The sequence below is a fragment of the Papaver somniferum genome, chromosome 3 (genome assembly GCF_003573695.1).
Source record: "Papaver somniferum cultivar HN1 chromosome 3, ASM357369v1, whole genome shotgun sequence".
NCBI lineage: Eukaryota > Viridiplantae > Streptophyta > Magnoliopsida > Ranunculales > Papaveraceae > Papaver > Papaver somniferum.
Window position 1 is genome coordinate 32,908,397 of NC_039360.1, and position 17,901 is coordinate 32,926,297.

Consider the following 17,901-nt stretch of genomic DNA (forward strand, 5'->3'; position numbering starts at 1 on the left):
TGAATGGAGTGAAGCCCGATATGGTTTTATCTACTTTAAAGAGTCAAAACTATAAAAACGTCTCAACAGCACGGACAGGTGAAGTGCAGGCTAATGCTTTTCGATTGTTGAAGCCCATATTCTTATTTTATAACTCAAAAATTACCTGCAATATCGAATTCCATGACATAAACCTCTTTCGTAGGTCAATTACCTGCAATATCTAATTCACCTCTTAATCTCTCACCAGTCAACTCATAAACCAACAAAAAATCTTAAAATATCTCTTCGATCTTGTCTTGAATATCACAGGTGATCATAAAAACTTTTTTTTTTTTCAGATGATAGGTTATGCTTAATTAGACTTTTAGAGTTTGAGGGGTTTTAGTGAAAGTAGAATTGGTGTGGTTGATGACGATGTATCCATCAATAGCTCCAAGAACCCTATCACGCAGTTGGGAACATAGAGAATAGAAAGTTTAATGTGTTTCTATTTCTGGAGTATATAAAGGAACACCCACATTTTTACCTAGCCGATTGTAATGAGTCGGTGGGATAATCTAGCCACTGTTAAGTAAAAGTTTGATGTGGAAGTCTACCCTACACCTCGCCAGGAGAAGGTGGGATCCATCACCTGATCCCGTTTCGCCGGAAAACAAAATACATATAGAAGATTAAAAAACATACTTATTTTGAAGTAATTAGATTTTGTATGATGTAAGGGTGCACAGGTAACTTACACAAAGTGAAGGGTGGTATTATATTCACTGACGATTATGACAAACCTTATCCCGCCACCATGGATGACATAGTCCTCTATCATTTTGCAAAACAATGACTTCAAAATCATTCTACAAGCTGCAAACAAATTTATATAAAGACATTAATTTAAGAATCTTATTATTGGGGCTTAAAAAGGGTGGGTTTTTGGAGGTTTTTTGGGATCATGAAATAACAACCTATATAACCCCTTATCTATATTTTTCTCTAATGTCTGATCTACTCTTAATTTGATTAGTGCTAATTAAATTGATTAAGCTAACTAATCAGCTTTAGCGAATCGATTAGAGTAATCCAAACATTAATTTTTTGTAAATCTAAACTTGATTTTTTTGAGTTTTGAAGAAAGAAAAATGGTGATTTTGGTGAAACTTTTTTGACAAATTTTGAAGAAAAATGACGAAACCCTTCATCACAAAACTCAAGATAACTTTATAATCAACTCCCAACATCAATTTTATTAGTTCAAATCCGTCGAAAATCTGGAAAAAAATCTGGAATTTTCAGCAGTAACGGCTGGGTAAACTTGTCGACCCGGCCGAAAATCAACACAACAGTTGGGATATTAGAAATTCCCATAGGTAACAACACAAAATGGTTGGGAAATCAGGAACTCCCAGCCGTGATTATGGAAAACGGACAGGAATTTACGAACTTCTGGCCGTTATTCTTCACAGAATAATCTGAGTCTGCAAAACGGCTGGGTTTACAAAACATTCCCGGCCGTAATTAGATTTGAAAGTTGAGAAATTTTTTGATTCAACATGTATTCTTAATACGATTGATAATTACTAATACTTTCATTAACTAGACAATAATAAAACTCATTACATGCTTAATATATCGCCATTACAAAGTTGGTTTTAATAACATCCCTTCCGATGTATCAAGAAATCTTTGATGATGGTCATTTGAGCTTCGAAGTTGAAATTATAACCTTTCCATTTTCTCCATTCCTTGTTAGCTTGAGATACGACTTCTTCATCAGTCTCACCTCTAAGTCGAAGTTGCTTGCACATACGAAGTAAAGCCATATACTCTTCCACATTTTTGCGTATGTTTGAGAATCGAAGATACAATTCAATCCCATCGCGGTTGTTAGTGTTTCCTGTTTGACTACAAAAAATTTCAAAAATCTTTTTCCAATAAGATTGACTTGGTACACCACCATTCTTTCGTTCTTCTCCCTTCTTTGGATACCATAGCACAAAATTTTTGCAAAGAGATAAGTCTTCATCCAAAGTAAAGTCGGGTTTATCCTTTGAGTACATTGCATTGAGTTTGTAGGAGTTTTACTAGAGCTTGTAGTGTGATTTTGATTTGGAATGGGTGGTTATATGGAGAACAGGTTATTTCAAGTTTAAATAGGTGGTTGAACAACTAGAACCTTTTATAGGTCAGTCTTCAAACGAATATATTTTTCAAAAATTAAAAAAACTAGCCGATTTGAAGTGGTACAAGTGAAATTATAGAGAATTACGGCTGGAAAATGCTAGGCATACCAAGCCATAATTCTGTATGACCTGCAGAGTTGGTGGTCTGTCAGAGTTACGGTTTGGATTCCTGGCCGTAATCCTGATTTTTTACTTTTAGCCAGAAAAACGGCTGGGATTCATGTCCGTGCTGGAAATTACGGCTTGGATATGTATTCGTTTCTAGGCTCCCTTTTGTCTTGGTTTACCAGAGTTCTATACGGCTAGGAATGTCTCAATCGTAAACTGTCACGGATGGGTTTCCGAACCGTTTCCCACATAACGTCTAGGAAGTATCTAGGTCGACCAAGACGTAAATAAATTTACGGACATAGGACCTAACTGTGATATTAACACGGCTAGGTTTTTCCCAATCGTGCACAGGCCACGGACGGGTTTCCTAACCGTGGTGCATTTTACGGCTGGCAGTTTCTAACCGTTTTCAATTTTACGGCTATGAAAGTTTATTTTTCAACATTTATAGGCATTTTCGGCTAGGTTTTGTGAAGCAATGACCTAGCCGAAAATGCCTGAAAAAACCAATGATGTTATTTTTTTCCTCATTTTTCTTAGATTAAACACATTGAAAGATTAACATTAATTCATAAATGCAAAGTTATAAAAATCCATCCATCTCAATTCTTAACCAAAGAACAAAAACAATAAAATGTCAAAGTCTTAGATAACAAAATATTCATGAAGTAAAATACTAAAAAGCGAGTAGATTTTCATTCACTTGATTCCTCCCTAGAAGACTCTTGTAAAAACGCCTCCAAATCGTCCTCTTGGTCCCGTTCAACAACTCTAGCCTTTTTACCTCCTTTTCCCTAACCAGCTTGAGTGGGAGTCTTTTTACCTCCACCACGTCCACCTCGAGCAGCACTTGTTCCACCATGGCCTTGTTTTTTTCCACCTCGAGCACTTGTTCCAACACGGCCTCCTTTTTTTCCGCCTCTTCCTTGCTTTGATGGAGCTTGCTCACGGGGGGGAGTATCCGATTCTTCGCTAGAAGAAGGAGACCTATCCCTCTTATTTCTCCTTGATCGGTCATCTTCTTGAGGATATAAACCTCATTTCTCAGGGAGTATTATGCTTTGGACTCGATTCCGAAGTAATCTTAGTTCAGGGACGGTTAACTTCTCTCCCGAATCAATCATACAGGTGATGTCCTTGGACACCCAATTAACTCGTTCAACCTATTTTTCATATCAAATACACTTATTCATAGCTAATCAACAAAAAAAACATTTATAAACATAATTAGTAATATACATACCACCATCTTCTCCCATTCATTTTGTTCATTTATCTCTTCCGCTGATTTTGAAGTCTCTTTCCCCGCCTTCTTAAAATATTTCTGCGCCTCGAGATCCAAATTTCCCACATGAGGATGAGCCCACTCTTGATACCATCCCATGTAATTAGCATCCGCTTCGGAAGTCCCATGAGCATCTTCAAGCCCTTTTTTACTCATTTGGTTTGCTTGTTGGGAACGAGCATTCCAATCTTCGACCGACGGAGCTATTGTTGTTGCATAGTTCAATTTGACATCTTTTTCCTTAAACATGGAGTTGGCTACGCTCAGTGGAAAACGATATTCTTGAGGTACAATTTTCTGGAAAATACCAATTTGGAGGAGCGTTCTACGAGGATCCAAAATGACGAACCCGGTTGAAGGAAACAAAGGTCCCGTATAGGTCGCCACATTAGAAAATACTCTATCACCAACTTCCTCATATCCATCCTCATCAAGTTTCAAATATGGATCAAACACACATCATTAATTGTCAAAGCATCCAATTTTCTCCTCATTTCGACCATTTCATTCTCTTTATCCTTGTGTTGGGTCCTGCTAAAGGGGTATCTTCCTCCTGTAGGTTTCTCTAGAGGCCATTTTTTTATCCCGAGTAGGCCTCAAGGATTTGAAATGGTCGTAAACCCATGACTACGGAACAAAAATTAATCAATTATACATACAAAACAATATATATAAAAGTAAAAAAAACCAACATTTGTTATATTAACACAAAAATATACCTGGATAAGAGCAACACATCCCGTAATTTGTGTTATGTTCCACCTAGAATCTTTGCAAAGATTCTCCATCGCACTAGCAAGGACAGCGGTGCCCCACGAGTACCTAGGAACCTCGTTTGTTTCCGGATCGAGACTGAGAGTCTTCAACCAATGCAAATAACAAGCATTTACCTTATTTCTTGAGAAATCGGGAAAAAAGACGGTCCCAAAAGCGTGCAACAAGTAAGTTATAGCCGTATGTCTAGCTATTTCTGCGTCCATCATGATCTCTCCATTCTTGGTCTTACGGTCAGAATCCTCAAACTGCTCCCTCAGAAGAACCAGGTTAACCTTCCTTGACTTATTAACTGTTTCATAACGTTCACCCGGTTGTCTAACTTCACTTTTAGCTCTGGGCGGGGCTCCATAACCAATCTCAAACTCTTCTTTCGCTTGATCTTTGCTCCATCCAAGACAGTGGTTAGCCAAGACATAAAGTTCATCATAAGGTAGAGTACTGTTGAAACCCTCATACACAGCCTGTCCTTCCAAAGCAAGACCGGTGATTTCCTTTGCATCATCCGGAGTCATAGTCATCTCGCTGAATGGGAGTTGGAAAGCCATGGTTTCTGGACAGAATATTTCTCTAAAATTACAAACTGTCACAACATCATACGACTTCTGTAGCGCCTCGATTCCGGACCATAACCCCGAAGCTTTTACCAAAGCTACCAAATCTGGATGCTCTGGATGCTCACCCTCCAACGGCCAAAACCTTGGTTGTAGGTTCTTTAGTTTAGGAACCGCTTTATCGGGAAACTACAAATAATATAAAATTTTGGTTGTTACGATTGAATATCCATAATAAAATGAAAACAACATATATTAAGTTTGATTTATTACCTTTGCGGCACAGACTCTAGCATCCCATGATGACTCGTAATCAATCAAGACAGAACGATCTTTTGGCAAACCCCAAGGTCTCCCATTCTTCTTTTTAGGTAAAAACTCCATAGCATCAATGACGTCTCTTTCATTATACTTTGGTGGATACTTCTTCTTTCCATCCTTCTTTTCCTCCTCAACCACCGCTTTACCTTTATCAAGAGCATCACCACTAGAACTACCAACTTCAGTAACAACTACACCATGATCAAGAGCAGCACTAGAAGTGGCAACTTCAGTAACAGCAAGTCCACATTAATTTCCTACAATAACAGTATCTACACCTTGATTTCCTAAAGCAACAACATCTACACCTTGATTTCCTACAGCGACTCCACCTTGATTTACTAAAACAACTTCACCTTGATTTCCTACAGCAACTTCACCTTCATTTCCTCCAGTAACAGTAAGACCATCGTTTCCTCCTGAAACTCCACCTTTATTTCCTCCACTAACAGCAAGCACAAATTCACTTACTCCACCAACTCCAACTTCACTTGTATTCCTTGTGTTTGCACCTAATGGTTTTCCGTGACGAGGTTGTGGAGTGGGCTCACTAGAAGGTGTTACTTCTATTGATCTTTTCTTCCTCTTTTCGTTTCTGTTCAAAGACAAACCAGACAAGAATGCAAAAGAAGATAAGTCACGACGGCTGGAAAATCTTGACAAAACCCAGCCGACAACATAAAAAAGGCTAGCATGTATGAAAATTTCCAGACGAAAATACAGTTACGGATGGGTTAATTATCAAACGACCAAGACGTAATCAAAAAACGTCTAGGAAAAGTGAAAAGTCCCAGCCGCAACAGAAATAACTGATGGGATTTTGATTTATCGACCAATCCGTAAAAACAATAACGGCTGGGAAGTTTTCTTTTCTCATTGCTTACTCATATTACGGATAGGAAAACCTAGACGTAACCACTACCGCTGAAACATGAATTCGAACACAGAGATATATACGTCTAGGAAAGTCCCAGCCGTGATTAAGTTGTTGCTGATGGGATTATTCTATCTCGTACGCATCGACTAAATTACGGATGGGAGTTCTTCGGTTTCCCAATCGTGAGAATATAAACGGCTGGGAGTTCTTAGATCTCCCAACCGTGATACATATAAACGGCTGGGGAAAAAACACATCCTAACCGTGATACTTATTTACGGCAGGGAAACAAAGATCTCCAAGCCGTAAACAATTTCTGAAACTATTTTTTCAGACCTAAAATCTTCGAAACATAATGAAAGATCGATAAAAAGCTTAACTAAAGAGTGGGTATTTCGATTCATACCTTATTGCTGTCATCTCAGGAGTCCGGGAGGCTGGTGCATCTCCTTAATTCAATTCCTCTTCATCTTCACTTACCACTTCATTAGTTGAAGTTGGTTTCTCTGCTTATGTTAGAGCATTGCTCGGTCGAACTCGCATGTGTTGCTATCTCAAGCATGTTTGTCAATTTTAGTGATCAGAACTATAAGTCTTGATTTCTAGTCTACTATAGCTAAGTCTCGGACTAGGATAGAAAGTGTAGTTGAGCTCAAGGACTTCATGGAGATTCATCATACAAGAAGAATAACTACTCAAGGAACCGGTGGAACTTCTCGACAAAAAGGTATGTGAAGACTTGAACTTATCTGTCACTCAAAAGTCTATCTACTCTATCTCCTACTTCTTGAGACAGAAATTTGTATGCTATATATAGACTTAGATTATACACATTTGATATTTCGAGCCGAGTATACTTCGCCTATCTATATCTCGAAATACGTGTTGGTAAGCGTTTCGCTTCGAAAATGTTTATATTTACCTAGTGACGAAATTCATGATATGTTTCAATCACTTTGAAAATTGCTTTGATGAGAAATGGTGTAACAACTATATAACGTCCTCTAAGAATATTTCAATGGTTGGAATGAGAGTTTAGATTCCATAACCAATGATGGACATGAGCATTGTTGTGGAAACACATATGTGCATAAGTCCTTTTCCTTGAACCAAAGTTTGCGAACTTTGTTGATCAAGAGAAACCGGAAGAATGGCTTGTTTCCAAGTCCGCGAACTGCCGAACTTCTCATCCCGAGAAATTATGCTGGAGTTGAAAAACTTGTTACGTGAGTACCAGTCCGCGAACCGGCGGAAAGTCTTTGCCGAGATTTTCTGCTGGAGTTTGTAAACTCTGCCCCGTTTTTTAAGTCCGTGAACCTAGTGTACGAACTTAAGAAGGTTATATATCTGAAGATGATTTCTGAATTTAAACTTATAAAGACTAAGGAATTCCAATTGTAAATCGTGGCTATAAAGTTCATGAACTGATTCAAGTGAATCAAATCATCTTTGCTTCAATTGTGTCTTGTGTAGTACATAAGATTTTCTTGCAATTGAACAACTCTCTAACTAGTTCATTTTAGTCACTTGAACTAATTAAGGTGAAGAAGAATATGGTTGGTATGAAATGCTCATATGGCTAACTTTTTGGTTAACTATTGTTGAACCAACAATGTACATGTTTGGGTACGGTTAACAAACCTAGAAGCGTACATTTCATTTGTGTATAACAATCTAAGTTTTCGATCTAACGGTTGACAAATATTAGCTTGAATCTAAATCAAGTTTAAATCTAACGGTGGATCAATTGGTATCAGAGCAGGAAAACACGTTCATGACCTCAAAAGTCTGTGTTTGTAGCAATCTGACTCTATGGACAGAGGTGTTATCTCTATTAACGTACCAGCAGTCTTCGATAGCTCTAATTACTTATGGTGGAAAATTGCTATGCGAGCTTTTCTTCAAGCGAGTGATTTTCAATCGTGGGTATATTGTGTTAATGGCTATGATGCTCCCGTTGTAGCAGTTGGATATGTAAACGTTCCCAAGAATATTGGTGAATATAATCCTACCGAGATACTTGATGCAAATCAAAACTACGACGGTTTGAATGTCATCATACATGCCATTACCCCAAATCTTCAGCACCATGTGTCAAATTGCACTAGGTCTAAAGATGCTTGGGATATCTTATAAACCGTATTTGAAGGTAACTCCAGTGAAAAGGAAGATAGGCTTCAAAACCTTAATTCTGATTGGGAGAACCTTCGTGATGAAGATACATTTGATGAGTTTAATCACAAAGTGTCTGAAATTGTTAATGCATCTTTCGCATTGGGGAAGATTATTCCTGAAAAAGGACATTTTGATGAAAATTCTCAGATCGCTGCCATCTAGATACGAGTCTAAGAAGCATGCCATTGTTGAGGGAAATAACCTTTATAATCTTTCCAGAAATACATTAGTTGGAAATCTAAAGATCTTTGATCATGAGCATACATCCAAAATCGGAAAGGATGTTTCCTTTAAAGCACAGAAGAACACTAAGTTACTTGATAAAAGTAAAAGTGTTTATGTCTCTGAGGATGATCAGTCTGGGGGTGATTTTTCGGATGAAGATATTGATAAATTAGTCTCCTTGATCAAAAGACAGTTTAGGGATCTTCAATTGAAGCGAAGTAAACGGTTTTCAAGAGACAAACCTAGGTCGTCAGATAAATCTCACAATCGTGTCCCTCCTAAAAACAGGGATGCTGACGAGGCTGATGACGAGGATATGCCACAGTGCTTAAGTGTAAAGGTTTTGGTCATTTTGCAAACGAGTGCCTAAATCGTAGAAAATACACTGGGAACAAAGGTCTTGTTGTAACACTTGATGAGATGTCTGAGATCTATGATTCTGATGAAGATAGGAAATCAAGTGTTGGTCTTCTATGTGAAAACATTAATTTTGATAATTGTAGCAATACATATATCAACCTTGATGGTTTTGGTGAAGAAGAGAATCCAATCAAGCTAGAAGAATCAATTGACCCATCCTTTGGAAATTCTGGTTGTAATGTTTCAGGATCTACTACGTGTCTGGTTGCTTTCACACCATAGATGCCTGAATACTATCCAAGTTTTACGTGCTTGTTTTGTTCTCAGAAGGGTCATGAACTATCAAGATGTTACAAGTACAAATATCAAGTAAGGCACGCCAACAAACTTCAACGAAGATCAAATCGATTGGCAAGGAAGCTTAAACTTGCTCAGAAGACTGCTGAGGGATGTAGGATTTTATCTTCGTCTAAGAAGTTGATTTCCAAAGACAAAATAAGACCATTAGAGAAGAAGGTATGGTCAAATCGCTTTGATAAACAGAAGTCTGAGGATTCCTCTCAAGAGGAAAATGGTGGACAAATTGTTGTTCACCACAGCACAACTTAATTGTGTTGTTTGGTAAATCTTGTCTCATGTGCCTGATCAAAAAGAGATAAGATTGTGTACCGCTCAGGCTTTAGGAAAAGTTTTTTCTTAGGTTTGTTTTTCCTGTCTATCAAATAAAGTAAAGGGTTATTATCTATAATTCTACTCTTTATAGGGTTTAGAATTGGGCGTCCACGAACCTGTTTAAAAGTTGCGAACCCTACATTCCTTTTTCCTCTCTGATATCTTTTATATCTTAAGACTGCTTAATAAGATTATGAATTCCACTCACAAAAAACCAGTTGTTTATAATTGTTCTCTAAGCATCATGTCTTTGGATGGAAAAGATGTCAATATGATTGTTAAGCCATCAATCAAGGAAAAAAAGAAATCTCCAATAACTCCTTCCTTGAAAAGAAAGAGGAGGAATACAAGAAAGCCAAGGGCTGTCCCTTCTAACTCTCAGAAGTTTTCCGATATTCTTTATGAGTTGAAGGAAGTAAGAAAGGATATTAGTGAAATAAAGGCTTGTATTTTAAGATCTTTGGATATTCAGAAGGCCCTGGTTCGACATCATCAACCAAGACGGTTTGTTGGTATTGACTCCTTCCTCCACGAACCTTATATTCCAATGGCTGTTGATGACAAGGAGTTCGGGAATGATAAGGAATTTCTTAAAGATATTGTTGCCTAGTATTCCTTCTTTTTGGTTTAGTTGGAAGAATAACTAGTGCTTGAATAGCAATGTTTGTGGTTACACATAGCTATTACATTTTTCATCTTTTTTTATTTAGGTTTATTGATATTAAATTCTTAAAAATATTTGGAGGATGATGGTTTGCAGTATTTAATCCTTATGATTTTTTATATTGCAATTTGTTATGGGATATTGGTGTTTACGTCTGTGAACTATGTTGTCCCATATTTTGTCAAAAGTAAAGTCGTTCATGATCGGTATTCATTTATTGATTTAAGGATGAATAGACTTTTGACATATACAAAAGTTAAGCCTATATTGTCAATTCTTTGATGGAAGATAGGTTAAAATCTTTTGTGTTCAAGGATTATGTCTATTAAAAATCGTTATGCAAATAGTGATGGAAGATATAATGAATCCTTGTGTATTCCACGATATTGATCTTCACTGATCCATATTTATGTAATACTATGAGGCTCCGTAATGTGTCTTATGTTGAGCACGATACAACCAAGTTGATTAATTTTTTATTAATTCTACATTTGAGCTAAATTAATCATCTTGTTTGGTTATTTATTTATTGCTCCATAAGTATTTTTATGTCGGGCAAAACAAATGACAATTAAGTTGATTACTTTTGTAATTAGTTTGATTGTGTATTCCAATTAGATTAATTATGGGTTCTCTTGTAATTAATCTAGTTGAGTATTTTCATACTCCGTAAGATTCCTCTTATCTTAAGTATATGAACGACTATAATATTCATTTTTTGATGGGTATGTTATTCGTATGCTCCGTAAGTTCTCTTATGTCGAGCATAATCAATTAAGTTGATCACTTTTGTTTTTAATTTGATTGTGTATTCCGATTAAATTAATCATGGGTTTACTTGTGATCAATTTTATTGAGATTTTGGATATAGAAAATCATTCTCATGGTTTTTAGTGTCCAATAAAAATCCTTCTTTTCTTTTGAAATTAAGGTCGCTCTTGTTGTTCCCTTGGGAATGACATCAAATTGGGGAGAGTTCTTTTGAACTTGTACTTAGTGGTCATATCTTGAGGGGTGTGCGGCTGTGAAATTTTAAAGGGGTTATCTTATATCTTTTAAACTCCTTGATGAATGTTATTAGCTTCTGCTATATGATTGCATCTAAATTAGATGGTATGTATTTTTTCTTTTAGTCATGAAATGTCTCTTACGGAAATTTCATTATGATCCCGTTCTTGTACCTTTGCCAATTTTATTGACAAAAAGGGGGAGAATTAATATGTAGTTCACACTACAAATACATATGGTTTTGGGATCATTGTGTAAGGGGGAGTGGTTTCCATGTGAGATGTAGTATTGACTAAGGGGGAGTGATACATATCACCATAGTATTATTGTTGAAGTTGTGATACAATTGGACTTTGACACTGTGTAATAATACTATGACATTGTACAACAACGATCGAGACTGATGCTTTCTCAATGTTATAGCTTCGGATCTTCAACAATAGTGATGCTAAACTTACAACCTTTGGGATCATTGGAGTACTTGGAAGTGACGAAGATTTCTAGGAATGTTAAAGATTAGACATGTGGAACATGAGCTACTAAAGTTTCTTTATCTTTTTTGTATTCCATGTGTATTGATAATTCTGTCACTAAAATTGACAAAGGGGGATATTGTTAGAGCATTGCTCGGTCGAACTCTCATGTGTTGCTATCTCAAGTATGTTTGTCAATGTTAGTGATGAAAACTATAAGTCTTGGTTTCTAGTGTACTATAGCTAAGTCTCGTACTAGGATAGAAAGTGTAGTTGAGCACAGGGACTTCATGGCGATTCATCATACAAGAAGAAGAACTACTCAAGGAACCGGTGGAACTTCTCGAAAAAAAGGTATGTGAAGACTTGAACTTATCTGTCACTCAAAAGTCTATCTACTCTATCTCCTACTTCTTGAGACAGAAATTCGTATGCTATATATAGACTTAGACTATACACATTTGATATTTCGATCCGAGTATACTTCGCCTATTTATATCTCGAAATACGTGTTGGTAAGCGTTTCGCTTCGAAAATGTTTATCTTTACCTAGTGACAAAATTCATGATATGTTTCAATCACTTTGAAAATTGCTTTGATGAGAAATGGTGTAACAACTATATAACGTCCTCTAAGAATGTTTCAATGGTTGGAATGAGAGTTTAGATTACAACCAATGATGGACATAAGTATTGTTGTGGAAACACATATGTGCATAAGTCCTATTCCTTGAACCAAAGTTTGCGAACTTTGTTGATCAAGAGAAACCGGAAGAATGGCTTGTTCCCAAGTCCGCGAACTGTCGAACTTCTCATCCCGAGAAATTCTGCTGTAGTTGACAAACTTGTTACGTGGGTACCAGTCCGCGAACCTAGTCCGCGAACCGGCGGAAAGTCTTTGCCGATATTTTCTGCTGGAGTTTTTAAACTCTTCCCGGTTGCTTAAGTCCGCGAACCTAGTGTGCGAACTTAAGAAGGTTATATATCTGAATATGATTTATGAACTTAAACTTATAAAGACTAGGGAATGAAAATTGAAAACCGTGGCTATAAAGTTCATGAAGCGATTCAAGTGAATCATGTCATCTTTGCTTCAATTGTGTCTTGTGTGGTACATAAGATTTCCTTGCAATTGAACAACTCTCTAACTAGTTCATTTGAGTCACTTGAACTAGTTATGGTGAAGAATAATATGGTTGGTATGAAATGCTCATATGACTAACCTTTTGGTTAAATATCGTTGAACCAACAATGTACACGTTTGGGTACGGTTAACAAACCTAGAAGCGTACATTTCATTTGTGTGCAACAAGCTAAGTTTTCGATCTAACGGTTGACAAATATTAGCTTGAATCTAAATCAGGTTTTCATCTAACGGTGGATATTGTTTGTTTTATGACCAAGGCGAAACCCTGATTTGAAAGACTATATAAGGGGACATTTAGCAACTCTGCAAAACTAATCCCCACACCTCACATGTGATACTAGTTTGCGTGCTAGAGTCGTTTCTCCTTTAATCTTTGGTTTTCTTCTTCTAAAACTAGGTTAACGACTTAAAGATTTCATTGGGATTGTGAAGCCAGACCCAATATAATTTTATCGTAGTTGTGTGACTTGATCTTGCATTTTCTATCGTACGAGTACAATAAGATTGATTGGCTTGAGATTAATATCTCCGATAGGCAAGATATCACTACACCAAATTCTGGGATTAGAAACAGAAATGAACGTTACTAAAATGGGTTGTAACGGCTCTTGCCTGTTTCAAAAAAGGGTGTTATATTGTTTTTGTAACGGCAGCGGGGCCATTACGATTTTTGGTTTGTAACAGTATTTGTAACAGGTTCAAGCCGTTACTACGTGGCGAATCGTAACAGCTGACAGCAGTTACGAAAATTTTGTAACAGCAGAAGAATTACTGATAGCCAATATTGACCAGGTCAAAATAGACAATAATGACCAATTTTGACCAGGTCAATATGACCGGCAATTCTTTTCTGCCGGAAAAGAGCCAGAATTCCAATGGAACCAGCATACACCTTTCAATCCATTCATCATCCATATTCAACAATATTCCATTCAATTTATATCAAATGTTCACCCATATTATATCAAAAAAGAATACAAATTTTTGAAGTATCAAAAAAATTCTAAGGGAATAGATAAAGATAAAAACTTCACAAGTTGAGCTCATTCTCACTTATATCATTACAAGTTCATTCCTATGTCCTAAGGGAATACAAATTCTCTGTATCACAAATATCATGAACATATTTTATAACTAAGCATACCATGAGAGTGGATAGGCTTATCTTTGTTCGCCCTCAGCTGCTTTCTTTAAGACCAGACAAGAGCATTTCTTCTTTAAGTGCCTGCAAGTGTCAAAAGAAACATGTAAGCTACGGGTAAGCAAAGACATGCATGAAGCAATGCTGAGAGTGGATAGTTTTGGATGCACTATCCCTATCCGAATATCCTGACTTATGAAACCAATTTTAACAAACAAAAAGATGAAGAGAATGAAGACTTTAAATAAGATACTCTAAAGTTTAACAAAGACAAGAACATGGCTCTGCATACATACTCTAAAGGAAGGAATTGAGGTCAGCAAGAACTGCAAGAAATCTCCTATGAACACTAACATGTCTTCATTCTCTCATTTGACCTGATTTTCATGTACTGCAAGCAATCATCTCATATTCGGACAGTACCAAACAATCAAACAAGGCAATATAACATATTTATTTTAACCATCCTAAACCATTGAACCTCAAACATCACAGAAGACAAACATACATCTAAGCAGAAGCATGAGCACATTAGCAGCCAGAGAAATATAAAGATATTACACAGGAAGAGAACAAAAGAGTCTAATCGATTCTAAGGCGAAAAACATGGCAGGCAACTGAAATCATAGAAACATGGCAGGCAAAAGAGGTATGTTGACATTTTAATATTTGACCAAGTTGGGATGTACCACTATATATAAGGACGAAAAATGCTCAGGGATAGGACAAGGAATAATCGTGCATATACATGGAAAGAAATCAACGTAGAATATTCTTCGAAGTGCAATTCATACCCATAATCTTTCACCTAAATTTGAAAGTTTTGCAATAATTTCTGTTCAACAAAATCTGCCAAGACAAATCTTACCTGAGTGTTATTTTTGACACTCATCATAAGAACAGAAGGGGGTCCTGTGTTGAATTCCTCTTCCTTAGTCTTGCCACCCTGCCAACAAAGATTGGTTAATAATAAGAGGTCTTATCTTTCGTGGTAAACTAATTGACCAAGTAGATAAAAATGATAAGCAGCAAATAATTGCATGAAAGTGCAAGACATCAGTCAAGTTCATAAAATGGTTTCACAGAGCAAAACATTGGGCAGAAGACCAAAAGGCAGCATTTAATTGACTGGCTAAGAAAAATGAACTAAAATCTACTAGTCTAATACATGGAAAAGTCGAACTACTCGATAAAAAAACACATTCTCATATATGAAGATGCACAATAATAAACGGTAAGCTCATAGAAGATGCCAAGTTGAAACATAGTAAGAGAAAAACATCATTATGACCTAATTCTGATATATAACAACGGGCATTCTCATTTACTTGATTTGCTTAGGTTAAGCGATGTTTACGGATTGAGAAGTTGTATTGAAAAAAGGAGTGTTAGTTAACAGTCGAGATCAAAATGGGTGGACTTCTCTTCATAGGGCTTCATTCAAAGCTCAAACGGAAAGCGTAAAGCACATATAAATGTCATAAAATAAGCTCCAGATAGTCACTAGGATCACAGCCTACTGTCAGTTACCAAAACAGCAAGTCTGAAAGTAGTACTAATTTGAGGTGTTGAAGAGAAGACAAAATTACTTAAAGTAACTAAATTCATTCCCTGACTTAATTTGTGGTCAGGCTCCGATCTTTAGAGCTTTATGTAGTTTATACTCGACTCATATTGTAGCTTTACAAAGCTTATTCGTTGCATAAGTTTAAATTTTGGAGCTTTATGTACATTACATTACCACTGAGTATTGACATGGCAAGAGATTAATATGGTGAGAGACTTGGGTATGAAACAACTAAATCCCCTCTGCCTAGACTAGACAGTCTAACTTTCCTTGGAAACTGATATACACCATCGAAGTTAATTAAAGACTCATTCTCATTCCTATAATATCCCTTCGTATTCTTGTATCTTCCTTTATTGGAACTTAAACAAATTTGTTAGAAGCTGCAACATAGAAAGATTTGAAAAAGACTAATTAAGGGAGAATCTAGCATTTTTTTTTTAAAGATGGTCATGGCATGACCAAAACTAGCCAGTGTACTATATTCAAGTGCTTGAAATCTATGAACCCCTTCCTAGTGCAGTTCCTAGATTTGTCTAGAATCAATGGGACTCATCGTTCAGTTACATTGCAGGCACGAAGTAGTAAACGAAAACAAAGCAGACAACGTGAGTGAACTGTTCAGAGCCATTTCTAATAGTAGTGATCATTGCAATCCCATGGGGGGAATTGTTTTCTATAGGGTTGAACTCCAGCGATTAAAATCTCTAGAAACGAAACTCATGTCAATATGATGCTCATGTGTAAAATAATTTCATGGAGAATATTCAAAGGGAGGCAAGAAGTTGTACCCAATGTCAGAAGCCTCGACACAAAGTGCATAGAGCCCAATTCTACTGATTAGGAGAAAGCAAGTAATATCATATGGCCATCAAAATCCCATGTCGCGCGCTGAAAATTCAAGAAACTTTGATGAGCAAATTAGTGATACAAACAGCTTCGCAGAATCAGAGACTACATACGTGGTATGATATAAATCACTAACTTTCAGATGTACAAAGGACAAAAGATAGTAATAGAGAAAGAAGCAAAACCATATCAACGTAAACATGGTGCCGTTCCTTGAATATTTAGTTTGGACTAAAGATATTGCATACCTATCAGGTTAGAGCATCATCTTGGACCATCATCTGCTCATTCCCTGAATCCTAACAGTATATATAGTATGCTTACACATATTATAGAAACAAGTATTTTGATATTAGAAGCTTACCATCCCAACCAAAAGGAGCAGTCTTTTCCCATTTTTTGAATTTTGACTCCACTGCCTCTTGTGTATCAAGCATGTATGCCTTTGTCATATCCAATCCTGTAAAATTTCATCTTCAGGCGGGGAATATGTGGCAACTACACTGAACCACTGAATGTCCTTTTGAGGGTCATACTTCTTAAGACCAATCTGAAGTTCCACCATCTCAGTAAGTTTAGCTTATTAGTTGGCAAATTCAGTACATAAGTAAGCAAAACAAAAACCCCTAAAAAAGAAGGGTTAAATGGACAAACCTGAACAGAGCTTTCTTCAACAGCAAAAAGTTTACCAATAACAGGACATTGAAACTTGATGTGCGCAATTCAGTTTATCCTATAAAGCTGTAAAATCATTCTTCCTTCTTACTACTTGAGAAAGTTAGTTTTACCAGAGATATTGAATTACTCTAACACCACATTCACAAGCAATTGTTCTGCTTTCCTCACTACATTCAGAACAAGGGGTTTCCCCTCCTGTAACGATAAAAACAAGAACAACCCAATAAGAGCAGTTTTCATCAGAAAAAAAAAATGAAAAGGTGATCAAAATTGAATACAGAATTAAAACCCTAGACAAATCTCAGTTATATAAGCACCAACACCCAAATTCAGCTTGTTAGGACTACGATTATATACTGAAAATAAAAAAAAAATAAAACACAATTATGTTCAATAGATCTTTAAAATACAAATCTGAGAATCGAAATCATTAAAAGAGATGAGATTAAGAATACCTAGAAAAATTAAGAGCCAAATCATCCTAAATCAACTTACCATTAGAGAAACCCTAAATAAACTTACCATTTCTGCTGAGTTGAATCAACATTTGATTTAACAGCACCACCATGAATCACCGTGGATCTCAACAGATCCATCATCTTCTCATGATTTCTTCACCTCAAGAATAAACCCTAACCCTAACCCTCTCTCCATGATTCATCACCTCAGACAGAGAAACTAAAACGCCTACTTGTTCTGTTAAGCAACTAACTCAGTCAGCCTATTGTATGCGTTCAGCTCAGTCATCCTCAAGACTAGCTAACCATAAGCAGTGACTGCGTGTATCTTGTTCAATTCTAGTTAGCTATTTTACCGTCTTTAAATCTCTATCTCTGTAACAATTTCATATATAAATAAGACATTAATC

At 36.5% G+C, this 17,901-nt stretch overlaps 1 long non-coding RNA gene across 2 annotated transcripts; it reads right to left on the minus strand.

Annotated features, from left to right (window-relative positions):
* Nucleotides 1–13,739: 13,739 nt before the first annotated feature.
* Nucleotides 13,740–17,647, minus strand: LOC113361115. 2 transcript variants are annotated; one of them, XR_003364950.1, is made up of 6 exons: nt 17,556–17,647; nt 17,010–17,228; nt 16,720–16,905; nt 16,298–16,397; nt 14,808–14,885; nt 13,740–14,023 (listed from the first exon to the last, which is right to left on the minus strand). It is a non-coding gene; the product is annotated as an uncharacterized LOC113361115 (long non-coding RNA). The 2 variants fall into 2 exon arrangements; XR_003364951.1 differs by lacking the exon at nt 13,740–14,023 and adding an exon at nt 14,244–14,316.
* Between the last annotated feature and the right edge of the window lie 254 nt (nt 17,648–17,901).